This window comes from Natator depressus, chromosome 17 (genome assembly GCF_965152275.1).
Source record: "Natator depressus isolate rNatDep1 chromosome 17, rNatDep2.hap1, whole genome shotgun sequence".
Classification (NCBI taxonomy): Eukaryota; Metazoa; Chordata; order Testudines; family Cheloniidae; genus Natator; species Natator depressus.
Genome location: NC_134250.1, coordinates 3,883,766 through 3,911,716, shown reverse-complemented (window position 1 = coordinate 3,911,716; position 27,951 = coordinate 3,883,766). Strand labels below are relative to the sequence as shown.

The 27,951-nt window shown below is 39.7% G+C and overlaps 1 protein-coding gene across 1 annotated transcript in view; it reads left to right on the top strand.

The window, feature by feature from the left end:
• The window catches only part of LOC142000366 (LHFPL tetraspan subfamily member 7 protein-like), a 156,962-nt gene that overhangs the window by 99,771 nt on the left and 29,240 nt on the right, over positions 1 to 27,951 (top strand). The gene's annotated exons all lie outside the window — the stretch shown is intronic.

The following is a 27,951-nucleotide window of genomic DNA, read 5'->3' as shown; positions in this document are numbered from 1 at the left end:
CTGTATCATAATTGGGCCTTATTCCGCTCTTACTGAAGTCAGTGGCAGAAACTACCACCATTGACTTGAAGAGGAACAGGATTAGGCTCTTTGTTATCCTGTTTCTCCCTCTTAACAAACCCTGAAATAAATCATATAGGAAAATGCATCCCTATAATTAAAGGAAGCAGCTGAACAGTGGTGCATAATTTGTTATTCTTAACAATTTTAACTCCAGAAAACAGGTTCAACCAGAAAATAATCATTGTTTCTCAGTGTCTCGGGAAGATGTTGGCTTGAGCAAATCCTTACTGAAATACAAAGTAAAGATCCCACCCTTCCAGCTCCAAACATGCATTCAGAAGACTGAAATGATGTTTGGATGCTTTCTCAACAAAATCATGTTCAGGGGAAAGACGCTATTCAGGCCAAATCCTGGCCTTATTGAATTAATCTTCTTAATAGAAGGCCATTTGTAATACAACTCTGTGGCTGTTTACTTAATAAACTCACAGCTGACTGCAAAGCAGAAGGCAGATTATTAGCAGGTGGCGAAAGGAGAGAGGAGGATGTATTAACAGGCCAGGTAGGGTGGTAGCCTGGCTCTGTAGAGTTATAACAGCTTTGCAATAGGATGTGTTGTGAAGAAAAGCAGTCAGAAAAGTGGGATAATCTGCAGACTCCGCAAAACTGTTTCATAGCAAAACGTATAAAATACCACTGGGTCTGGTGATAGGGCAGGACTATAGTATATCAAAATGATGTAAAGTCTGTGTGTGTGTCTGTATTGGAAATTATTATCCTAGTCCATTCAAACCAGACATCAAGCATTTGTTCCAAGTCTGGTGGAGATCCAAGCCAAAACTCACCCCACTGTCGAGTCAATTTGTTATTAGTATGCAAAAGGCATTATCCTGTCTTGAATAAATCCAAATTAACTCCTTCTAATCCAGTTAGACATAAGGCAGGCCCCTGAATTGCCCCCTGCTTTTACTTCATCTCTGGGTCTTTATATATATATTTATGAAAAAATCAATACAAGACGTTCTGTAATTAAAAGTCCTTCATATTTTGTACACGTACACACAGACACACACACATGGGTATAGAACCGTGTTTAGCCACATGTCTGTTGGCTTCAGAATGGATGATTCTGTCAGCAAGTGCTTCTTCCCCTTTTCAGGGAGTTTTAAAGTGTTTTTACAATGCTGCCTGCCCTGATTTACTTCTTTCCAGAAATTATTAACAGCTTTGCAGATCAGTTCACACAACAGTACAAATATATCTAAAATCTGGCTGGTGCTATTACACTTGATTTTTGGAAGTACAAAGCACACAAAACTCCCCCAGAAGACAATGAGACATGCAGGTGCTCAGCATCTCTGAAAATCAGACTCAAAGCCCTTAAAAAACTAGTAGATATGGGAGGCACACTTTAGTGACTATTCAGTTCTCACCAGAGCTTTTAAAACAAAACAGACATTTTTTTAGACACCAGAAACACTTTATGCCCAAAATTCTGTGGACGTTTTAGCATGACATTACCTTTTCCAGTGTTGATAATCTAATCAGAATTTCTTGGTAACACTTTGGAACTTAGAGGCTTGTCCAGTAGCTCGGGCACCAGTCTTCGATTGGGAGCGAGACCCAGGTTTATTTACCTTATCTGCCACAAACTTTCTGTGTGACCTTGGGCAACTCACTTAATCTCTCTGTGCCGCACTTCCCTACTTCATAGAGTTGTTATGAGAATAAAAGACTGTGAAGCATGCAGGTGCTGTGGTAACATGGGAGCCATATATATGCCTAAAAGTTATAGATAGATGGTCTCGGTAAATATGTCAGAAATTCATTAGGCACACAGGCAAACTGCAAAGAAAATTAATATCCATCAGTTTTAAACTCCTTAAAAGTGTAATCACCAAATCTGAGTCTGGGGAAAGACTACCATTTACTGCCGGACTTGGGGATAGGATTCATGCAAGCCTGTACTGTAAATCTCACACATTTCACAGAACACACACAGTTTTTGTGGAGAACCATGGACACACCTGAACTGACCTCAGTCTGTAATCTCCAGACAGATCACTGCTATCTTGCCATTTCATTATTTTGTGGTATATCTTTACGTGAAATTAACTTGTGCATTTATTCAGTATCCGCATGGAACAGTCTGTGATATTACTACAGTGCCATCAGTGGGTGGAAGTGGGAAGGGAAAGAATGCTTCAACATAGCAGTGAAATTCTTGTTGGAGACAATTTTACTTTCTTTTTCCAGTGGAATCAACTGAGTTCATCATGGAGAGAGACTTCATGAATAACAGTCTGGTTTTGCTCCTCTCCACCTTTGGTGGTCATCTTTAAGAGGAGAAAAAAAGAGATCATGTTCATCATACTTGTAGCTGAAGGCAGGAAAATTGCTTCCAGGAGACTGGTTGTCTATTTATCTTGCCCGGGTTCTTAAACCACCACTGTGGTGGTATCCAAGTGTCTTATAAATTTATTAAAGTGTACATGTGAAGATTTCTGTTTCTCTTTTCTTTCTCTCTCTCCTTCCCCACCCTGTAGGCATTTTTAAAATGTGTACCCAAGGGAAGCTGAGTATAAGTTGTCAAATCATAGAAATTAAAGATGGACAATACCTATTAAGCCATCTATCCCATCCCCACCCACTGCAGTTTTATATCCTTCACCATATTTTTCAGTAAATTAATTTGTCCCGTCCAGTTTTAAATGCCTCAAGTGATGGGACCTCTGCTGCTTTTCTTGTACTGAGGATGCAGATTTGGGGCAGAAATACTAAGGCAGTAACATCACCTTTTGTTCCTGTGAAAAGCCTCATTTCATGAGTGTTCAACTCCAGACTTCTTAAAATTCATGAATAAGTAACATTCTGTTTTGACCGAGTGAACTGTGTTTACCCCCCAGAAATGGCGCTATTTTCAGTGGGTTGTGGTGAAATGAGAAAAAAGTGTATGTCAGTGTTGAGCCCATCCTGTTAGAGAGACAGCCTTCCTTAAATTTGTAAGAAATGTGAGGCAGTAAAGGTTTTCCTTCAAAGGACACCCCTCCCCCATCTCTGTGTTTTGTTTTCAAAAATTAAAACTACTTCAGGTAATAAATCATCTTGTGTTGATAATGCTTTGGGTATTTCAAGCAAGAAAGATAACTAGCAGGAGCATTCAATTAAGAAAATAAGTCTGACTTTTCCAGGGGACGTGGAGTGACTTTAGCAAATTGGAATATCATGCAAGATCACTAACTCTTCTCATGGATGCAAAGTAACAAAGGGAACCCAAACATAATTTTGTAATATTTAATTAATTTTTTTCTAGATAATAGTTAATGAAAATTGCTGCTTGAGAGTCAAGGTGCTTGAGAGATGCCTTAATGGATGAAATGCACTTCTACAATCCGCTATGAAACACAGCTAATGCTCTTAAGCAACTAAATATATTAAATTTCACCTTGAGTGCTATCCTCTGGGCATAGCAAACCTCACCCCCTGTTTCTAATAATCTTAGTGAGACAAAACTTGCCTTGTATTTAAGGTAAATGAATTGCCAATTTGGGGTTTCAAGGAAGGCTTCAAAAACAAAGCAGATTTTGCACAGGTCACTTTTCATTATGTGCATGCATATATATGGGACCAGTCAAAGAGCAAAAACTCTGTCTGGGCCACAGGAGCGCATTCCCCTTCTGAAAATGTTGATGAAAATCATTGTAATGTGGGTGCATAGATGAAAGAGCAAGTTGTTTGCATTTTCTATAATGTTAGACTTGGAGGTAGAACCTGAACCCAGCAGGTGGGGAAATCCTACATGGATTGCAAATAGTATTGCACATCCATGCATGAAGGCATGATTTTGTAGCTCTGGTTTTCAGTCCGGTGCAATCTGTCTCTGGGTTAGGGGGAGTGATTGCAAAGTTTCCATATTCTTTTTGCATTGAAAAAACCATCATGGAACATTATCATGATTTGCATTTAGTAGCGAGCCATTGTGGGGATAAACTACGTTTTTAGTGATATCATTTGTCCACAAATCTGCCAGCTGAGTGAACCTCTCCACTGTCCTCCACATGCACACACAGTAAGGAATATAACCAGAGTAAACAGAATGTACCCAGAGTAGCACTTCCCACATGAGCTTATTATTTTCCTGTCAATGTTACCAGCCAGTTCACACATGTTCATTCTGAGACAGTGCATTGCATGAACCTATGCTTTGGACGTCTCTCTTCCATGCGAGATCTTCACCAGCTGTGCCTAGATATTAATTGATTTTTCTTAAAGCACTTTTAAATTAATGTAGTGCTGCTGAAGGGTGCCAGATTAACAACTCTAGAGACTTAAGCTTCTGCACATTGCTCTGCCAACGTACCTCAAAGCTAACCTGGAGGGATCTCTGGGAATGAGAGCCTTATTTAACCTCCAACCTCAATTCTTGGTCGCTCTACTGAGAGTGCCAACAAGTGAGCCAGGTCGTTTTTTTGCTAGGGTCACCTGTTCACTCAGAACTAGACTGAGATCCCTACGTATTTGACACAGGTCACCAAATAACCCTTAGATGGTAACAACTTCCTGTCACTCGCAAACTGGCATTTTCAAACCTAGAGGTAAAAGGCTCCATAGCTTGTTTTTATGTCCCTGGAATATGGCATCAGATTTAAAATTAAATCAAGAGACCCACTGCCCACAACACTTCTGCAGTTTCAGAAGACTTTTTTTTTAATAATTAGATTAAAGGTAGCTCAGCTTGTTTTTTAATGAGAGGCTAAGTGCTGCTTTTGCATGTTGTGAACGCAAGGCTTCTTTGGTCTGTAGCAAGTCCAAATAAGTCGCCAAGCTAATTTTCTTGCAATTCCCTCTGGATGCTTGAACATTAATTAGGACTGTGAAGATAGAGTAATCAAGTTAAGCCAGCCAATAGACCCAGGATCCCTTTTTAAAAAAAGTGAATCTACATGTAAACAAGTACTTCCATTCAATCTATCACAGTGCTCTAAAGTTATTACAGATGCCATGTCAAAAAATGGGGTTTTAATGATAGATTGAGATCTTTCATGGAAACAGTCTTTAATGGACTGTAATTTCCAGTTATAAACAGTGTACAGTAACCAAATTCTGCTTTCACTGACATGTGGAATCCAATTAAAGTCTTAGGGGCTATACACTATAACTGTCAGTAACATTCAGCCCTGGATTTTTCAACTGGTTCTAACACAAGTTTTCCTGTAATATACTGTACATATATAAGGTATAAGCAGGTAAATTATGTTATACACGGAAGGGATTGGTTTGCTTGTCAAACGTTGGGTTCTCTGCAAAGACATAATTGTAGAGCCCAGCATAGAATAAGAGATGAAAGACCACACAGCATGTCTTCTTCCTAACTAAATTACAATTTTAGGATTTTCTAATCACTTTCCATAAAAGAAGGCATATCCAACAGGATAAAATATTCTCAGCCTGGTTAAGATATCACAAACAGATTGGTGTAATTGCTCATAAGTGGCTACATTTTGTCAAGCCTTTTTGAAACCACTCATTTGGGGATTGGGCACAGCCTAAATACTGAGTCAGGGTAGGCCATGCTGTATCTTTCAATGAAATGGGCTCAAAGTGAATCTTCATCTAAATGCCAAGGGCTTGAAGAAAACAGACAAATAGGAATGGCCCCTGAAGAGCCATTAAGAGGAAGACTTTGGCTTTATCTTTGACTGCCTGCTTTGCTGTAGAGTTCCTCTTTGGTTTTTGGATTGTGTGTCTGCATCTGTGCCTGTGACATAGTTTATTAGAATGTGAAAGACTTTTCAGAACCTTGTTTAAGGAACATGCAGTAAAATAGATTTTATCTCATATCCAATTAACAGCTGAGTTACACTACTCTAGTGAAATAAAGGGCAGTGAGTCTCCAAGACTCTATTTACATGATTTATTAGAAAATGGCTGTCTACAAGAGCGGGTGGCAGCAGTTATGTTTAATTCATAAGGACGCAATGGGGAGAGGGCTCAGATATCAAGCTGTTGGAGATTTTGATTCTCCAGCACAAAACTAAAGCTGTTCTCATACAACGGAGACATTAAAAGCCTCATACCACTAACAGATCTAGCTGTTAGCAGAACTAAATGGCATGCCAGACGCAGCATGCCAACTGGGCTTGGCAAAACAGCTGATAGGAAATGCCATTCATTTACGCTGCATGGTCTCAGGTTTATTCAAAGGGAAATGATGACACTTAGAGTTCCAGGGGGAAAAGAAGATGAATTCCCCAGTTTTTATGAGCGTACTACGGCTGACAAGCAACATGTGTAGTTGAGAGGTTTTGAAGCAAACATGAAGATGATATAAAGATGAGAGAATAATGTATTTGAAACTTCAAATTTTAAGCATTTTGCAGGCCAGCAAAGGACATTCCGCTGACAGTCTTGGATAAGGTCCACCATGTGGTGTTTGTATGTTTATAAAAGAAGCATGGGAGGATTTTCAATGACAGACTAAATCTACGCAGTCCTTCTATCAGACCAGTTAAAAAGACTTTTCCCCTTAGGAGCTACATTGTATTGTTCCTAACAAAGATGTCTGACAGTAGTGAAAATGGGCAGGGTGGGGAGAATACAGAGCAGGTGTAATTTGTCTTGCACTTCCCTCAGTGTTCATGCAAAGTAGCTGCTGTACTAGTCTTTCATAGTGATGTGTGATGGTCAGGCTGAATGCCAGATGCCATTCAATATTTTTGGAAGAAGCTGTTGTAAAATGTCAAGAAAAGACAACCACAAATAATAAGCTATTTGCGTGTAGCCAATATAAATAAAAATATGTTTTGCTTCTTGTTGAATTACACTAGTGCTGCTTTGAGCTCCCCTGCAGAGAAGAGGATCCAAATGCTCTGTGATTTCACTGTTGCTCAAACTGGCTTCACGTGTATTCAGTTGGTCAGAGAGGGAGGGTTTGGAGAGATAGCAACACTAACTAGCTAAAAAAAAAGATGTATTTCTACTAGAGTGGCATCTGATTTAGCAAATTCACTCCTCATGTTCCAGCCAAATTCCATTATTGGGAAATGAGACCGTTTTGAGCCATAATTTGAGTCTAAGAGCTTCTAAAAGCTTTTTTCTAGTGGGTGGTATCTCTCCAAATTTCTGCTGGAGGTGTAAGGATCTCCCCAGAGGTTGGCTTTTTACTGGCCTGAATGAGATCTCACACTGGTGTCAGAAAGTTACACCAATATAAAACTAGTGTATGTAGGATCAGAAGTGACTGCTATATGCACAACCTTGAGACTCCATGCCACATCCAGCTTCTCAGCTCCTCACTGCTGTCCCGTAGGTAATAAACTGGGATCTCTTATAGGGTGACCAGATGTCCCGATTTTATAGGGACAGTCCTGATTTTTGGGTCTTTTTCTTATATAGGCTTCTATTACCCCCCACCCCGTTCTGATTTTTCACATTTGCTGTCTGGTCACCCCAATCTCTTATGAAATTCAAGAAACTCCTTCAAACCGTCCTGAGAACTTCATTATATGTAGATACCATTTTCTTTTAAAATATCGTGCCTAAAACTCGAATACAAGTACAGTTTGTAGTGTTAGAGCCACAGGTGAGAAACTTATAAATCATACATTTAGTTTTCAAGTGCCTGTAAGACAGTAAGGAATAATGACAGATTGTGCTTGTTAGGTAAGGTTTCAACCATTCTAGGTTTTACACTTCACTTATGTGTCTTGTTATCTAAAACAGGAAGATTCAAAATATTGCCAAGCTCTGGTCTTCTCAAATGACAGTTAACATACTTAATTATCGTTGGCGTTTGAAGTGTGAGATAACAAGACAACTGTATGTTATGGTGAGTTGTAGGCCGGTGTACTTTCTGTCAAAGTTACTGTGATTTTTCATGTCCCAATTTAAGATGCACATGGGAAATGACAGAAAACACATTTTTAATGATGGGCATGAAAAATGTTACATAAATGTGTCAGTAGTTAAGTATCTGTGATATAAATCTTCTGTAACATCTTTCCCACCTCCATTATAAACACCTCCCATGTCTGAGATACTAAAATTCCATGACTCAGAACTTACGTACTCTTTAACAAGGGTTTTGTGGCTCCTGTAATAGAGCCTTGGGAACCATGTGATTACAGCCTTGATAGACTGAATTAGCACATGCTTTCCTTTTCTTAGTCTGGATGGGTGAATTTGGCATAGCAAAGGGTGGCAGTCATTTATTACCTGAAAATTAAGCTTCAATGACTCAGATCCAGCTTGTGCTGGCAAACCACCCAGTTTGCCTTAGGCTCCTTCTTAACGAATATCTCCACATACATACACCCATTTTCTAAATTCCAGAAGCATGGGATGGAAAACAATTTTTTAAAAGTATTTTTAATGCCATTTCCTCCTCTTCATGGACCCTTTCAGTGGTGTTCATGCCTGGTTTTGTGGGAGCCATGTTTGTAATTTTCAAACACAATTCCCCTGCATGGAGTGGAGAAGAGGGCTTAGCTGCAGGGTGAGGGGTGGGCTGTTCTGTCTCTTGCAAATCCAAAGCACACAGAAATTTACATACCCTGCTAAGGCAAAGTAATCATTCAACAAGGAAACATTATTGGCAAAATGGTTCTCTTGGCTTCATTTCAAGAGCTTGTTTCAGAGGCAGGAGCCCATTTGATCATATTACTTCAAAAATAGCTCAGTAATCAATTCAACCCCAGGTCCTAGGAAAGCTAGTGCAACATTTAATGTTTTAATTTTATCAAATTATTCAGAGTCTGACAGCTGAGTGATGACTCTGACAAAAGGTTATTATTATCATTGTTATTATTTATTATTTCTAAGTGCCCAAGAACGTGCCGGGTGCACCCAAGAGAAAAAGTAAAGACACAATGCCTGTCACAGAGACCGTACAGTTTAGGTTTAGGCATGACAAGATCAAAAAATTCCTTGCAATCTTGGCCATAAAAATGTGATCTCTTAATTTTTGGAAGCATTTGGTGTTTGGGGAAACTAAAGTGGCATTAGCATGGATCAAAAACCTAACAAATTGATTGTCTCTGATGCTGTTTTATAACTTACTAGTAATCTTTTATTCCATTTGTATTTGGATAAGATTATTCCCAGTTTATTTCTGTATATTTCAGAGCTGGAAGGAGCCAACAATATTTTAAAGAGGCAACAACCCCGCCCGTCCTTTTAAAATTGAAGATTTCACATAAAACTATCCACCCAATCCTGAGCTTGATTGGTTGAACAGCGTGCTGGTGATCTCTGTGCTGGCTGTGGGGACCAGTCCTCCCTGGGCTGGCGAATGGCAGCGGAGCTGCTCAGTAGCTCCTGTGGCTGGTGTTCTTCCCTTGTGCAGGAGAGAACGATGGGTGAACCACGCCTACTTCACTCCCGTCCTTGGTCCTGGAGATCCCCTGTAGAAGAGACTTCGGCTATGGAGCCCGAGTGGGTTCCCAAATACTGATCTCCCTTCGTGCAATGGAACTGCACCAGGTACCTAGGTCAGGGCCCTCCAGGGCAGCATGGTAGAGTTTCCTGCCCACTTTACAAGAGTCAATGAGCAGGCAAGGGTCAAGGCAGTGAGAATCAGACCCAGAATTACTAACTTTCCCCAGCTTTGAATATTTTATTTCTCCAACCTTTTTGCTCAGCGGATCAGACCCTCCCCTCCTAGTTTCTCAGCCACTCACTATTCGCCTCTCAAAATGTCTCATGCTGTGGATTAGCAGGAAGAGTTCTGATGACCACAGTTTGAGAACATCTGCTGTGTACCATCCAAGAGCGAACTGCACTGTAGCATGGCTAGATTGCCAAAGAATTCTGCTCTCCCCCTCCTTTTTCCAAAGGCTAGATACCCAGCCACATTTTGATTGAAAAAACACTGTTAAAATGAAAATATTTCTGGATAAAATATTGATATCCTATATACAGGTACCTTGTAAATATGTTAATAAGTATAATCTTGCCTTTTGGCAGTTTCTTAGGATCCTGCAGTTGTTTTCTCAATCAAGCTAACCCCCTAACAAATTCATTTTTTAAAAACTGTATCAGCTGTTAGGATGCAGATGGTCACATTTGCATCAAACACCTTTTAAATTATCATTCAAATTAAATTAAATTGAAAATGCAATGAGCTGTTCCTGTAGAACTAGGCACACAAAGGCAAGTTAATTAAGGTCACATTTTTAACCCATGAAGCGTATTTAAACTGTAGCATGTCTAGTAGTGGGCCATTAGCGTAACATTGCTTAATAAATTAAAATAAATCTCTCTTGAAAGCCTTATACAGGCTATATTCTCCCTCCTCCCCCCTCCCTCCCCTGCGCACACTCCCAAGTAATATTGTTCTCTGCAATTTAAACTGTAAGAAGGTGTGATTTTTTTTTCTTGGCGTGCAGGCTCATGTGACGGGGGAGTCCTGTGAGGAACCTTTATTACAAAGCCTTATCGTGTGCGTGAACTGTGCTGTTGTCACTAGTGTACAAAAATACACGCATGTAAAGTTACAAATAACTGAGTAGGGAGGCAATTTTTCAAAGGGGGGAGCGATAGCTTTGTGAACATGCATTCTGCGTATCACTGAAACAATTTCACATCTGAAAAGTCATCTATACTTGTAATTACATGATTTAGATGCATAAAACTGTGTATATTTTGCATGCGCAGTATGTGTGCATTTTTGCAAGTGCACCTTCTTCACCGTTTGTTGAAAAATTGTCCTTTAAGGTTTTCTTTTGGGGACATCCATCATCCTCACAGGACCCAGCTGTCACAAACAATCAGTGATGAATTAACCTTACCTGTTTCCCTTGGCTGAGAAGAAAAATGTTGCCCACTCTACTTGAAAGCAGAAAATAACAACCTTGTCTTCATTTCCCGCAAGCTGGCTAGTGTCCCAGCATCCCATTCAGCCAAGAGACAAAATCTGAAGTATATGCAGGAATGCATTGGACACTGTGTTCAAATGATCAGCGAGCCATCCAGGGGCAAGAAGAAACGAGGGCTTCTTAGGTTTTAACCAGTGAAGGTACAATATCCTTTTCAGAAGAACAGCTGACTTTGTCCCAGGAGCTTGAGTTCTCTCTTCCATGGCATGAAAGCCTTGCAGGTGGAAGGGTGTGCTCTTCAGATTCCTTTTGGCTAAGGAATCTTTGCGTGAGGGGTTGTTTCTTCTTTTTCTGGATTCCCCATTACAGGGTGTTGGTGTGGAAGTCCCTTAAATCCATTAAACGTCTATTATGTCTAAAGGACTGTGGTTCATTTTCCTTCTTTGTCTAAGGAGTTGAGCAGACAATCACGTCAACTGTTGCATACCATTCTTCGATGGATGAAGAGTGCAATACCTTATATGCAATATAGCATGTACTTATCTGAAAGGGGAGAGAGAATAAAAAACAAATTGAATATGCCTAGTTTACTAGGCCAATATCTTTGAAATATGTCACACAGAAATGAAAGAAGAAAAGGAGTACTTGTGGCACCTTAGAGACTAACCAATTTATTTGAGCATAAGCTTTCGTGAGCTACAGCTCACTTCATCGGATGCATAAAGTGGAAAATGCAGTGAGGATGTTTTATACACACAGACCATGAAAAAATGAAATGAAAGAGTTGACATGTGAAGGTCAAGTAGACTGATTCAATATGTAATTTGCCATTTTACATCAGAACTATTTCCCATCTGAAACATCTGCTGTTTGTCTGCTTGGGAACTATAAATTCCTCTCTAGTAACTGAATCCATCAACACTGTGTGCATTATGACTGGATATATTTAACGGTAAGGTAACAAAATTAACCTGACATTGAAAAGCAAAAATCCAACTTTACAAATATCATTCCAATCTAATGGGTGGAAATATTCCATATATTTTGTGCATGAAGGCAGAGCTGATGGCTATAAGTTTTATTTTTGACTGACACTCTAAATGAGTACCATTGTTTTTCAGTCAAAAAAGTGAAAGTGGTTTTCTTTTAAGTTTCATATTTCTCAAGTTCTCAGATTTATTGCAGCGCCAGAAATCTGCTGAGTGTAATGGGCAATCATTTTCATAAGGTTGTCAAGATGAAGGTGAGAAAGCCAAGCTGACATCCTTACTCGAAGCATAGTGGTAACATTAAATTATAATGTCTTGATGTAGCATTATTACATCATGACATATGGTCATGACAGAATGATGATCCATCAACTTACAGAAATTCTGGGCAACCTCATTAGTTAACTGATGAGTGTGCCTATTACACTGTGGAGGTCACACACAGTGTGAGGGACTTGACTGAATTGTTGTTGGCCATAATATAAAAACCATTTTGGTTTAGTTAACTTGACTTTTCAATGTACATTCTGGGGAAGGAAACTTCATTACATGACAGCACAGATGTATTTAAACAACACAATCTTTAAAAGGGATGACTCCAAACCTGATTAAAATGCAGGTTCACAGTGTATATTTCATCAAGTCTGACAACTAACAATCCGTTTAAAATGTTTCCCTTGATGGCTGGATGTTTATTTGGATGCAGTGAATGTAGGTTTGGTGAATGACAATTTCAAACAGGTCAAGAGACGAGACGGACACAGAGCCCTAGAAATTCAAGCTTTTATTATCTGGTCTCCATGGGGTTTCCTTTCCCACATGGAAAAATGTGTGGTAATACCATAGCAACCACAAAGGAACAAATATGTCTTTGCTGTTTAAAGCTTACTAGGCTGGTTTTTGTAAAAGGACACATTTCCAGAACTGTTATTTTGCTTGGAGTAATTTGAACAATGAAAATGTGAAGGCGCAGAAAAGGAATAGCGATCAGCAGCTTTCCAGCCTTTCCTCTTCAGTGATTTTTTTCAGCTGGGCAGGGGGAATATTATAAATGCAGGAACCAGCTCAAAACTCTCAATATTAATTTTAAAGCACTCCCATCCCCAGCCTTGCGGCAAACCTGTAATGGAAACATTAAGGAAACACACCGTAAAACTGCACTCCTATATATGGAATCACAGCTGTCTAGAATTATTTGTATTTCTCTGCTAGTTTATTCCCACTGAGAAAACATAGTGCCTATTTTATGACACCCAGGAGCTTTGTTTAAGGATTCAGGGGCTAAACGACTGGCGATGTGATACATAAATAGAGATTCACACAACTGGAAGAGGCCCACACAGTGAGTGCTGTAGTTTAAAGTTCACCAGCTCTCCTGAAAGAATAGTTACTTGCATGAGGATCTGAAATTCACTTACATCCATTACTGGGTTAGGCCATCATGCTATATATGCACCAGCAAAGGAAGATATAAACTGGTCACCTTTCTAGGGGGGTTGATCTTTTAGTTAATAATAATATCTAGCACTAACACAGTGCTTTTAGTCTTTGAAGACTTTTGCAAACATTAATCAACATGATTTATGAAAACTGCGTTGTAGTCAAGACAGGTAAATGCATGGTTAGGAGTGGACATTGGGAAGCGTATTTATGAGCCTCCAGCATCCTTTTGAATTCTCCTCCTATCATTTGCAGCAAAATGGGCACTTGTGGGTTTATACAAGGCATGTTACAGAAAAGGAATATAAGTCTGCTGCCTTTTAAAAGCAAAAATGGACTTTATAAGTTACATCTGAGAAATAGAACAGTAGCTGAGATTTCTTTGTGGGTGATTGAGAGGAAAATGAAAGATATTTCCTGCCGTAATGCAGTGATTAGTGCTTTAAAGGGATAATAAATGTGCAGTTTTTAAATTAAAATATGATTATCTAATGTAAAGGGGTGGGAGGAGCTGTTGACTTGATAATGGCAAATGACCTGATTGCTAGTGAACAACAATGATTATGCATTGTTAATAAGGAGCACCAGCTTGACAGATAGCTCTGACTTGACCTGTAATATTTGGCATCAAACCTCATGCCTATGCATCCGGCTCTGTACCTTCTATCTTTATTACCCACCGCATTTTCTTTTCTGAGAGAAGTATGATTTCTACTAATCCTCCCCACTGCAACCTCATGCTCTGTCTTTAAATGAGGGCCCCATATTTTTAATAGTGTCATCGTGTACCCTTATCACCCTCCTCTCCATAAGTGATAGCATGAAATCTGACTTCTCTATTAACCTGTGCTGAATTAGAATCTTTGTTATCAAATTGGTTGACGTGAGATTTTAGAATCTTGTGCCTTAAAGCTCGGGAAGCATGAGGGTTTGTGACTCCTGCAAGAATCTCTTTTCTGTGTGACAGTTTGTTGTGGAATTCAAAAATAAAAACCTGTTCTTCCTGCTCCATTTAGATAATTTCAGAGGGAAACAATTCATCAGAGTTCAGCATAGGTAATATCCTTTTGCAGTAAAAGGGAAACAGAGATGGGGAAATCATTTATGTAGTCTGAAAAATAGTAGAGCTCCAGAGCTGTAGCAAGCAGGAAGGCACAGGTTGTTTGGGTATGTCTACAAGATAGAAGCTAGACAATACAGAAGTTAATTAAAAAGATTATTTAAACATAGCTTGCTAGGATGTTATATTATACTTAGCCAATTGAGCGTGAAGGTGCATTAAAGGTATATTTGTGTCTTTTGCATGTTTTCCAGAAAATGGCCTGAGAAAAGGTCCTTTTTCCAATTAAAATAATCTCTTGCTTGAAAACCCCACCTTCCAAGTGGGATCCTCATCAAAGGACTAAAACAGAGAGAGAGACTGGAAGTAGATAGCCAATAAAAACAGGAGTTTCCACCTCAACAAGGCAACATGGTTTATTTATTGTAGAAAAATCTCAAAAATTTTTCATGAGCTGTAGTTGGAAAAAGACAGACTCTCCCCAGAGCTGTGTCATGGTGGTGAGTTCCTCAGTTCAAACAATGCACCCTCCTCATAATGCTGCCTATGTGAGCATTCTGAGCATTGTCAAGAGATACTGGAGTACAAATACTGAGAATACAGTTTAATCGATTTTGTAATTGAGTAATTAGGTGCTATTGATAAAGCGTCTGATTCTGACCTCACACATTACAGAATGCCATTGACTTCAGTTACTCCCAATTTACACTATGTAAGAAAAATCAGAATCAGGCCCAAAGTATGCTAGCAATGAGGAAGTTGTGAACTTTTCTGTACCTTTTCAAATACTTGCATGCCCTATATACTGTAGTACATTCCCCTGTGATGCACATGAAATTCTCTACTTTAGGAATGCTGAACACGTAGGTGTTCTGATGCTATGGTGACGACTGTAGTACAAGAACCTAAATCAACTAGAAGAGACAAGAATTGTGGTAAAATCCTGCTTTGAGTTGTGGAGGCAGACTGAAAAAGGCAGAGGGAACATCTTGTTTCTTCCCATCCCAGTGCACCTCTGAAACTGCTGAACAGGATTCCAGTCTAGTACTCTCTTTGAGGAGCGAATGACTTGGCTAGCACTGCTCCATGGACCAAAGGGAGTGAGGGCTGTCTGTCTGGGGACTTGTTTAGGCACCCAGCTTTGATGCTCCAATTTAATAATGGGAATGATACATTGCTCCTTTCTGTAAGCTGCTTTGTGAAGTACATGACTCAGGATCTGTGAGAAAGTCTTCTGAACCCTCTATGTATCAAGCTTTATGTTGGCCTCCCCTACTCCCTCTGTATATCTTTGGTGAGGTAGGGTAGAATTTTGCTCGGAAGGCATAAAACCTTCAGTCTCCTTGCTCTCTAAGTAGGCAAATGTATGTTTTCTAATTAACATCCTCAGTTTAAGATCATAGAAAAATATATTTAAAAAAATAATATAGAAGGAAATTAGATACTGATACCTCAAGGAAAAGATTTAGAGGACAGCTAGAATATGTCTAATATGCCATTTGTTTTCTTTGCTGTGATTTGTGCTTTGCTGGGAAGGTCAATGACAGCAAATCCTATTTTGATTAATAAAATCCTGTTGAAGAGTCCACCATATAATTACTCTTTGTATGAAAAGGCAGACATGGCCAGGTTTAAATTTTGCATAGGGCTGGATTACTCTCCTTTACTTCATCTTGTCACCAGGGATCTGTAATGCAAATATTTTTCTTGTTCAAACAGTCCCATCTAGTTATAGCTCTTTGTGAAGCGGCAGGCTTCGTTACTAATATTTATGGGATAGTGATGTACCATAGTAGGGCAGTGCCAAACAGTTTATAAATCCCTGCCCTGAATGGCTTACAGTCTAAGGCCCAAGCAAAAACAAATGCTGTAAGATGAAACAGAGCGGGATGTGGCCATTAGAGCTTGATTACTTCACAAAAGAGGTGAGAATTTAATAGGTTCATGATGGAGAAGATGGAAGGAATTTGATATACCAGTAGGCCAATTTAAAACTCTATTTCAGAGACAAACAGTAGTGTAGAAAAAGGCACTGAGCTGAGTGTATACAAAGGAGACATATGAGGAAGTAAGAGTGATAGAGACAAAAAATTATGTCAGAGGGCGGAGAAAGAGTTATGGAGAGCTCTGAAGCTGACTGGATATTAATAAAGGCTTTTTGACATTCAGGTTGAAGGTTGTTTCATAGATTTTCAGCATGGATGCTGTTTGGAAAAATTAGTTTTGTCCTACAGATGGTTAGGGCTAAATAATTATATATCCCCGTGGAACAGTATATTATTAGTGGAGTAAGATTCCTGCCCACTCTGAAACTTTGAAAAAAGATATCCCTGTCTTTAATTGGTAGCTCAGTACACGCTGAGACTTCATTGTCTGCTGCTAAATTACACATTGGAGGCATGTGCTTTTTATAAATATATTCCTCCTTTGCTGAAAATTTATTTGAAAGGTATCCTTCTAGTCTATCTAGCATTTGAACTCCCCTTATTAGAATCTGTTTAAATTTACATTACTTCAGCACTGTCTTGAATGTTTGCATAGTATTTCAAAGCAATTTACAGTAAAAATGCATTAAGGTATGCAATGATACTATAAATAAGAGGCTCTTTAAGGAAAGTCCTTGATACATTTTGTTCTAATGACAGTAGGCCTCATTAAACAGCTGTATATACTGCACAGATTGGTAAAGTACTGAAATGCTCACATGCCTGCATTTTATAACTGCTCTGAATGTGACCCCTGGGAGAATTCTGGTGACTTAAAAATGCAGGCCTTATATTGAGGTAGCAAAGGAAGTGAAAATATGTTCTGAGTCTCTCTCCTCTGTTCTTTTCCCACTGCACTTGGGTGTAGTCTGGGAGCTGACCAGGGTACTGTCTCAGTTCACTTCAGCTCAGTTCATTGTTATTCAGCTCATAAGGATCTGTTGTGTTGTGCATGATGACATTGTCACATGTGTGACAGTTACACATAAGGCTGTTTCTCACCATTGACAAGGGCCTGGTGGCAGTGTGCGAAGTGCTTATTAATGCAAGGCTTTTAAAAAAATTATTATATTGTCAATCAGGATGTGACAGTACATAATTGGTTGAAAAGGTCTTTAGCTTTAAGAACACTGAATGCTGGGTGAATGATAAAGATTTGCTCATGACTGCAGCCCTCATTGTTTGGGTGTCATTCAAATCAAGTTTGTGAATTAGGAACATAGATTCCCATGTTGTTCTTAAAGGGGAAAAAGACACGTTGTGGGCAAAATAACATGTAGTTAATGTTGACTTTTGTATGAAGATAAAGGGCTATCAGCAGCAAAAGCTTTTTCAAGAGAAATTTTGATTACACACGCACGCGTGCACACGCACACACACACCCTCAAAGCAAATACAAATAAACAGAGGAACTATTAAGGAAAGAAGGAGTCAGCAAGGACACTAGAAGCATCCTTCTTTTGACTTAGCAGTTGCACCATAAATAATTTTTTACTTCCCAGTGCTTATCTAGCTCCTTTTTGCAAATGATATACACCAGCTGCTCTTGCTATTGCCCTTGGAACACTGTCCCTTTTAACTACTTTCAGTAAAAAGAGATTCAACTCAATTCCAGTGTGAACTGCCCTTCCTTAGCTTAAATTCATGCCCTCTTATTGTACCTAAAAGCAACTAAAATAGCCTTGTTGCCTCTGTTCCCTTTAGAATTTTGTGTATCTCAGTGCCCTAGGATTTAGTGTTTATTAGGATCCTCTGTGAGAATTATCAGGTGTTTACTTTGCCCATGTCATGACCAGGGCTTGGGTGGTCAGATCTAATTGTCGGAGCAGTGGCAGTTACAAACAAGGAACAGCACTGATGGTCAGAGCTGGAATCAGGAACAAGAATCAGAGCCAAAGGTCAGGAGTCCAAGAGCAAGCCACGAGACTAGTCCCCCAGTATAATTAGCAGGGGTGTCCACCTTTTTGCATAGATATCTCTGGAGCTCCTCATGTGCTTAAATAGGGCAGCTGGGCCAACCAGAGGCCATGAAAAAAGCTGTCATTCTGGGCCTTCCAACGTGGTACTTCCAGTTGTGTTTATCTCCATATGGTGTTTATGACAGTGCACACAGTCCTATCACAGGTAGCAGCACGGAGGAGTCGGCCATCCCACAGACTGGGGTTCTAGTCCCCACAGAACCTCAGCCTCAGTTATTATGGGGAAACATGGTGTATTTTACTTCTTCATGTTTTTGTCTCTAACTTCATTACTTCTGTAAAATGAATTGAATAATTCATTTAGTTATCAATACAATTAGGCAGACCAAGTCATTCTGAATTACATTGCTTTCCTCTATTGTATTTAATGCTCGCTTCACTGTTTAGTGCTCTCAGCAAGTTCCTCCACCTTGCTGAATGTTCTTTGGCTTTGGGTCGGTGATGTGTAAAGTAAATGCTTATTACTTACTGCTTACTACTCCACTAGACATCCCCCGCCATACAAAATGCTTTCATTCACAAATGTACTCAAAGCCAAATTCTGTATTGCCTGATAAACCATGCACAGCTGTTGACTTTGGTGGAGTCCTACAGGGTGCAAATCAATGATGAATTTGGACCCTGTTTTAATACCAAGCAGCTCTCCCAACACTATACCTTATAGATTGGTCAATTTCTGTTGGCTCTGTATCCACATCTTTCCTAAAGTCTGGGTAAATTATGTTACTTTTCCCCTTGAGTGTTGTTAAGCCTTCAGAAAATCTCGGCTTGTATTAGGATCATGGTCTTGGTTTTATACAATTATTTATATACAGTGCCCATCACAATCACACCATCATATTTCTAAAGAGCACACAAGTTAAATCAACACAAGCATCCACAACGATTAATCAAATCACTGCTATAGAAACCCAGCCCTTCATTGGTGAGACACAGCTCTCCTTCCTGAATGCTAAAGGACTGAAAGCCTACCAACAGATGCATATGTTCTAAATGCTGTCAGACTCTGGCTCTTGTGAGTTCTATAGATGAGAATGCTGTATGAAGAATGCCAAACTACTGGTCACAATTTCTGACAAAGGCCTCCCAGCTGATCACATCTACTCTGAGTGGAAACAGTTGGAGAGGCAACAGGGGGAAGATGCTAAGATTCTTCTGCGCTTGTTGAGTCATACTGCTGTTAGACACTTGAGCTCTACTTAGATAGGGGAATATTTTTTCTGATTCATGCCAGTAGGTGGATTCTATTTACTATAACCAGGAAATAAGATAGGTTGGCACACATAACAAGGGGCTGGGACAGAGGAGGTCATACAGGGAAAACCCTAAAACCAGCCAAGCGTGAGGAGAAAGCTTTGACTATGGCTTGGTTTGTTGCTGTAAATAAATAATAAAGAACAATGCCAGGAAGGGGGTGAATTTGGATTATGTACTTTGCTCAGAGCAGGATGGGAATTCAACCTGTTTGCAGGCAGCTTTTAAGTATACAGGTTCCCATACTACACAAGATTTTATTGCTCAAAAACATCCTCCACAGATATCTTGCGTGAACCCATGCTGTTTGTGTTTAATTAATTTATAACTTTTTAGGTGTCCCTCCTACTCTGTCCCTGAACGCAATCACAGTATTTGTTAGGAAGAAAGTTGTAGTTACCTAGGGACAGACAGACAATTTTGAAATACTGTTTGTGTAAGCAATCAAGGAACTGAGCATAGAGGGGTGCCTATAAAACATGTATTGATATTAGAGTAATTATTAAACAAAACCAAAAGTAGTGGCTCAAACAAACTTGGCTCCAAATAATGCTGCTAAAAGTTCAAACTATTCATTACATAGAAACTAAACAAAAAGATACAGGTCATTCCTTGAATGGCATGACAGTCATACAGGATTTTAACCATGAGCTTGTAATTTGCCTGTAGAAATTCTGAGTTACGAATTTGTTCGTGAACCATTTCACAATGGCTAAGATTTTGATCCTCAATGGGTCATTGGTTACAGTTATGTCACTTTGTGAAATATTGTTCCTTTAGCATTTCACGAAGTATATACAGAAATACCAGACTTTCAGTCTGCTGAATTAAAGCTGTAAATTTGAGCTGTCAAAGCCAAAAGCTGTTGAACCAGGCAGCCATGTACCTTTATGGCATTTTCTTATTAAAAGTACTGAGCTGCAGTTGCTCAAACAGACCATTAAATCAAACAGTAGAGAGAAGCTGGGACAGAAATACCCAAGCTTCCCATCTTGTCATGGGCACTGGCAAAATACTTGCAATTAACCTGTGTGGCCTCATACCTGAAAAAGCGAAATGTATTTCTTTCACACAATAACTTTTAGCCATCATTTTGTAACTAGTTAGAGGCATGGTCACCTTAACCAGTTACAGATTATCCATTTTGGTCCCCAAAGCAGCTTCTCTGCCATCACAACATGTTTATGTGACCACATCTACTATCTTGCCGTACCACATTTGTGTCAGCACATTTGGGGAAAATTTGGGCAGCTATCCCATAGTGCTTCAGTAGAGGATAGAGTGCCTTAAGGATATACACAGAGAGTGGCACTGATGTACCCTGACATGTCCAGAGAACTAGAAGAAAGGATGACTGGCCACACCAGTAACTCAAATATAGTTAAGGGTGCCCTATTGACACTGAAAAAAACAGTATGCTGAACTGGTTACACGAAGAGAATCCATTTGTCATGCTAGGCCTCTGGCAGGGGCAAAAGACTGTTGGCCAAGCACAGTTACTAATGGAGTTTGGCCAATGTTGTGTACGGACACGAACCATGTTTAGCACCAACCATGCATAAACTTGGTTAGAGCTGTAGTGTGAACATGTCCCTATTAATGTCAGGGAGGATGTATGCAATAGGAACAATTTACTAGGCTTTTGTTATTAATCACTCCTCATTCACTCTGTACAGTCAATCAAATTTAATTCAGTCTCTGGATTTGGTAATTACATATTCTTGTTTTTATGCAGCGCTAATAGACTACCTAACACTTTGTGTAAATTAGATAATGTTTTCCCCTGTGAAGCTGGCATTTTGCCTGTAAAATGGTGGCAGGTGTAAAATATTCCTTATGAAAGAGCATATGACAAGCCACTGATGTACAGCAAATACTTATGGGTTTTTTGAAGGATGCAGTTAAAGAAGCACATTCCTTTATGGAATTATGTAGGAGCACAATGTTAACTATATATTTCATTGGTAGCTTGAAATGCCATCAAGTTACTGATAAGTAAGCAAATACTTCTGAGGAAATAGAAATAGATGTTAAGTAAAGTAGGGATATAGTGTCAGATTTTTAAAGGTGCCTAAGTTACTTAGGAGCAGCCAACACTAGGTGGAGATTTCTAAAGAATGAATATAGATCAATGTTCATACATTAAAAATCAAGCTTGTAAAACCAAGTTTTTCTGACCAACTACACAAAAAATAAAGAATTATTCAGGAAAAAGTAAAATATATCTACTTTGCCACTGTAGTTCCAAAAGTACATGCTATTATTGAAAGGGTATCTGTTCATCACATTGCAAGGGTATTCTTAAATGGTTCTATATAGATATCAGAGGTGAAATTCTGGCTGCAGTGAATGACTTCAATAGAGACAAGATATCATAGTTCTTCAACTTCATTTTTTTCTGCAAGGCTTGTTTTCTAATGGGTGGGATTAAACATTTTTAGGGGAAGCTTATTTCTGAGCATATTTTCTACAATACATTAATTAGGTTGGTAGCCAAAATAACTATACACTAAGGACAATCTTCTGACTAATGTTAAACAATTTGCTTATATTTTTCCCCCTCTCTCTGTTCCCCCAGTTCCATCTGGGAATTTTGGGGTGTCCATGAGAGATGCAGTGTGAGCACACACACCTCTTCCTTCGCCAGTTGTTCCTGAAGTTCCTCCACCTCCAACCAGTGCATGAATTAGAGGGGCATAATTAGTTAAGCCTTGGACACCCCTTGCTGCTGGTGCCATAAATATGAAAAAGAAAGCAGAGAAAATGTTGGAAGATATCATGACTTTCCCCGCACTTAGAGTGCTGTTACCAGCCATCATGTTGTATAAGAGCCTGAAGTAAGCCTTAAAGTTGGATCTCTCACACAGCAGTTTCATTAGAGAGTCATTAGACATGCGTTTTCATATTTTTTCAAGTGCAAGTATTTTACTGAACTTACCTATCCCAGTGACCTGGAATTCATTTATTTGACAAAGATTTTCCCTGACTAAGCTTTCAAACACATGGGGGAAAAGCATGATACATATGCTTTTAATTAGCAAGGGAAAGAGCAAACTGGAAAATTAACACTACGGAAATACACATATAGCATAAGGCATGAACAGTATTATTAGAAACTGTGTGGCAAAACATGGTGACTTCCAGGGAGGAAAAGCTGTGCCAAAACATTGAGTTAATATCAAAAATATGGTGAAATATGGGAGAGATTATATTCAGTACATACCCTCTTAGATAGAAGAGGAATCAATATTTCACTGGTGCTACAAAATCTAGGCAAGATTTGAGAGCACCTGATGTATATATCATTTAAACTTATTAACCACCTCTTGGTTCCATCACACTATAATCATAGATTCATAGATTCCAAGGGCAGAAGGGACAATTGTGATCATTTAGGCTGACCTCCTGTATAACACAGACCATAGAACTTCCCCAAAATGGTTCCTAGAGCATAGGTTTTAGAAAAACATCCAATCTTGATTTAAAAATTGTCAGTGATGGAGAATCCACCATGATCTTTGGTAAATTATTACAATAGTTAATTACCCTCACTTTTAAAAATTTACTTCTTATTTCCAGACTGAATTTGTCTAGCTTCAACTTCCAGCCACTGGATCATGTTATACCTTTCTCTGCTAGATTGAAGAGCCTATTATTAAATATCTGTTCTCCACATAGATACTTATAGACTGTAATTAAGTCACTCCTTAGCCTTCTCTCTTAAGCTAAATACACTGATCTCTTTGGGTATGTCTACACTGCAATAGAACACTTGTGGCTGGTTCATGTCAGCTCACTTGGGCTCATGTGGCTTGGGCTGCAGGGCTATAAAATCACAGTGTAGGGCTCAGGTTGGAGCCCGGGTTCTGGGACTCTCTCCAGCGCAGAGAGAGTCTCCACAACCCAGGCTCCAGTATTAGCCTGAAAGCCTATATGGTAATTTATAGCCCCACAGCCTGAGTCAGCTGACACAGGCCAGCCACAGGTTCTTTACTGCAGTGTAAACATGCCCTTTGAGTCTATCACTATAAGGAATCTTTTCTAACCCTTTACTCTTCTCTGAACCTTCTCCAATTTATCAACATCCTTCACAAATTGTGGGCACCAGAACTGGACACAATATTCCAGCAGCAGTCACACCAGTGCCAAATACAGAGGTAAAATAACCTCTCTGCTCCTACTTGAGATTCCCCTGTTTATGCAGCCCGGGATTGCATTAGCTCTTTTGGCCACTGCATTGCACTGGGATCTCATATCCACTACGACCCCCAAATCTTTTTTTTAGAGTCCCTGCTTCCCAGGATATAGTTCCCCCAGGTTCTGTAAGTATGGCCTACGTTCTTTTTCCCTAGCTGTGTACATTTACATTTAACCACATTCAAACGTGTAGTGTTTGCATGCAGATGTAACAGAGCAGGTCTAACAGCCTACTACCCCACTTCTCAGGGTGCTGCATTTTTTTTGGTGGGTCATACTCAGTCTAAGATGTGACATTCTGTCTTATCTCGATCATTACCTGTGCCTGTTCAGCTTGCTTTTTTCTTCATCTCAGGGTAACTGGCTTTATGGCAGATTATTCATCTTTATATGTTAGGACAAGGTCTAATAAAGAATTCTCACCTGTTGACTGCAACACTTTTTACGTTAGGAATGCGTCACTCGAATTGAAATCCCTCATGATTACGCAGTTTTTCTTCTTACACTTTATAGATAGGTGCATAAGGAGGCAGTCATCCTGTTCCCAAGTGTATTTTAGTGGTCTGTAAAAGACACCAACTAATACCCCATCTTGTGCTTTATCTGTTAGGACATTGATCCATAAGCACACAAGATCATTTTCTTCTGACGTATCAGTGACTTGGAAATAGGGAATTCCATTTCAGATATAGAGTGCCACTCCCCTTTCTCTTTTGCCTACCCAATCCTTCCTAAATAGGTTATAACCATTGATTTTAAAATTCCAAACGTGCAAATTGTCTCACCAGGTTTCAGTAAAGCCAACTAGATCGAATTTATGCTCATAAATGAGCAATTACAATTCCTCTTATTTGTTACTCAGGCTCCTAGCATTGGTATATAGGCAAGTCAAGAATTTCTTCTCTTCGTGTCCTTTGGTTCCTTGCTTAATTTTGTCCTCAACGTCTCAATTTTGTGCTAACAGAGTGCTCATTTCATCGCCCTTTTTGCCCTAGTTTATAACCCCTTGCTGACTATTCTGTCCAGCCAACAAAGCTTTGTTTTTTATGTTGCATGGTAGACCAAAATATGCAGCAGGGATTTGTTAGATTTTAAACATTTTGTGGTGAGGACTGTCTTTTACTATGTATTTTTACAGTAGTCTAGCACACTGGAGCCCTGACCTGTGTCAGGGCCTCTAGGCACTACTATAATACAAAGAATAACAACAAGAACCCCTGCATTATGAGGTAGGAATTCTTGAATTATGTGGCACTTCCCCTACAAACCTTCAACCTCTTACTGTATTCTCCTTAGTCCAAGGCAGTTTCACAGGCATAATGTCCCTTGTGTTATTCATTTGCTATCAAGTTGAATTTATTCTATATAGAACATAAGAATGGCCATACTGGGTCAGACCAATGGTTCATCTAGCCCAGTATCCTGTTTTCCTACAGTGGCCATTGCCAGGTGCATCAGAGGGAGTGAACAGAACAGGGTAATATATTGAGTGATCCATCACCTGTCATCCAGTCTCAGCTTCTAGCAATCAGAGGTTTAGGGACACCCAGAACATAGGGTTGCATCCCTAACTATCTTGGCTAGTAGCCATTTATAAACTTATCCTCCATGAACTTATCTAATTCTTTTTTGAAGCCAGTTATACTTTTGGCCTTCACAACATCACCTGGCAATGAGTTCCACAGGTTGACCGTGCCTTAGGTGAAGAAGTACCTCCTTATGTTTGTTTTAAATCTGCTGCCTATTAATTTCATTGGATGACCCCTAGTTCATGTGTTAAGTGAAGAGTTAAATAACACTTCCTTATTCACTTTCTCCTCACCAGTCATGATTTTATAGACCTCAATCATATCCCCCTTTAGTTGTCTCTTTTCCAAGCTGAATAGTCCCAGTTTTTTTAATCTCTCCTCATATGGAAGCTGTTCTATACCCCTAATAATTTTTGTTGCCCTTCTCTGTACTTTTTCCAATTCTAATATATATATATATTTTGAGATGGGATAACCAGAACAGCACACAGTATTCAAGATGTGGGCCTGCCATGGATTTATACAATGGCAATTATGATATTTTCCATCTTATTATTTATCATTTTCCAAATAGTTCCTAACATTCCGTTCGCTTTTTTGACTGCTACTGCACATTCAGGAGATGTTTTCAGAGAATGATCCATGATGACTCCAAGATCTCGTTTTTGAGTGAGAACAGCTAATTTAGACCCCATCATTTGGTATGTATAGTTGGGATTATGCTTTCCTTTCCTGTGCATTACTTTGCATTTATCAACATCGAATTTTATTTGCCATTTTCTTGCCCAGTCACCCAGTTTTGTGAGATCCCTTTGTATCTCTTCACAGTATGCTTTGGACTAAACTATCTTGAGTGATTTTGTATTGTCAGCAAACTTAGCCATCTCACTCTTCACCACCTTTTCCAGATCATTTATGAATATGTTGAACAGCACTGGTCCCTGTACAGATCCTTGGGGAACACAGCTATTTTCTTCTCTCCATTGTGAGGACTGACCATTTATTCCTACCTTTTGTTTCCTATATTTTAGCCAGCTCCTGATCCATGAGAGGACCTTCCCTCTTATCCCATGACTACTTACTTTGCTTAAGAGTCTTTTTTAAGGGACTTTAGCAAGGCAGGGCACACCCCAGCACAGCATCTCCTGCTGGTCTGTCCGGGAATTAGCTCATCCAGCTCAGGAGTGCCCTCTATGGGCCAGTGTCTCACCCTCCGTTACCTGCCCTGTTGTCTCCACCACCTCTGGCCCCATGTCCCTTCGAGACCCAGTGCCCCTTACTTTGGGGGGCTGCCCCACAGCAGTGCCCCCACACTCTGGGTCTCCCCTCCCAGGGGAACCCCAACCTCCTATACCCACCTTGCCTCCATGGCTACTGCCAGTCATCATTTAGCTCTGCAGTCTGAAATGGCCACTCATCACTGGCAAGGGTTGGACCTGCTGCCTTTCTAGCCCCAGCTGCCTCCCTGCAGCCCTAATACTTCCCCTGGCCTTTAGCAAGACCTCAGCCTGGGGACTCACCAGGCCAGAGCTCCTCAGCTCTGCCTCCCCTTCCCCAGCCCTGCTCTGTCTCAGGTACCCTGCTTACTCTCCCACGCAGCCTGGTCCTCTCTGCTCCCCCCAGCAAGAGTCTCTCTTTCTTACTCTCTCAGCCTGCCCTTTTATCTGGGCAAGCTGTGCCCTAATTGGGTGCAACCACACCAGTGGCTGACTACCCAAACAGCCTCCCTTGGCTGCTTTTAACTGCTCTCTGACTGAAGCGGGGTGACTGCCCCGCTACAGGGATTATGTCAAAAGCTTTCTGAAAGTCCTAGTACACTGTATCCATTGGATTGCCCTTGTCCACGTTTGTTGATACCCTCAAAGAATTCTAATAAATTTCCCTTTACAAAAGCCATGTTGGCTCTTCCCCAGCATATTGAGCTCATCTCTGTGTCTGATAATTCTGTTCTTTACTATAGTTTTCAACCAATTTGCCTGGTTACTTACCATCCTGTAATTGCCAGGATCACCTCTTGAATACAATACAATTATCGTGAAATCAGAATACTGATTTCATTTAACTGATATATGACAGTCACATTGTACCACTCTTCTAAGACATAACTCTCCTTAGATAGGGCCTAGAGAGACAAAAGCTATTAAAAGCATTAAAGCAAGGAAAGCATTCATTAACATTAGTCATTTTAGTTTTTCACCTCCTCCTTAAGTGGCAGATGTGAAATATGCCATTTTTGGACTTTTCATATAAGATCCAAAAGAAAAGCAGGTGCCATATGTCCTGTCTTCTATGTTGGGACTTTCTATTTGAGTTATAGGTTTGATTATGTATTTTAAAGAGGGGAATGTTCTAAACAATTTGAAACTCTTGACTCCAGTGGGGCTTTGCGTGCAGACTGGGGTTCCTGATTAGTTCTGCCAGGAGGCACATTGGTTCACAGTAATGGCAAATTAGTATTGCTTGATTAATCAGTTCTCACTAGGGCATTGCTCTTTCTGCAAACATTTTACCTTCATTAATAAGCTTAATACACTGAACTGGTTTCAGGGTATTGAGAAATGGTAAGTAAATTGTGCAAAATGTACTATGTTTATCTGACAGATTTCTTTGTATCTCTTCCACTAACAGTGTAATCCAATATCTTCAGGTGATGAATGATGTAATTAAGTTAATTCTTCTGTGCTGCCCAATAAATCTGTTA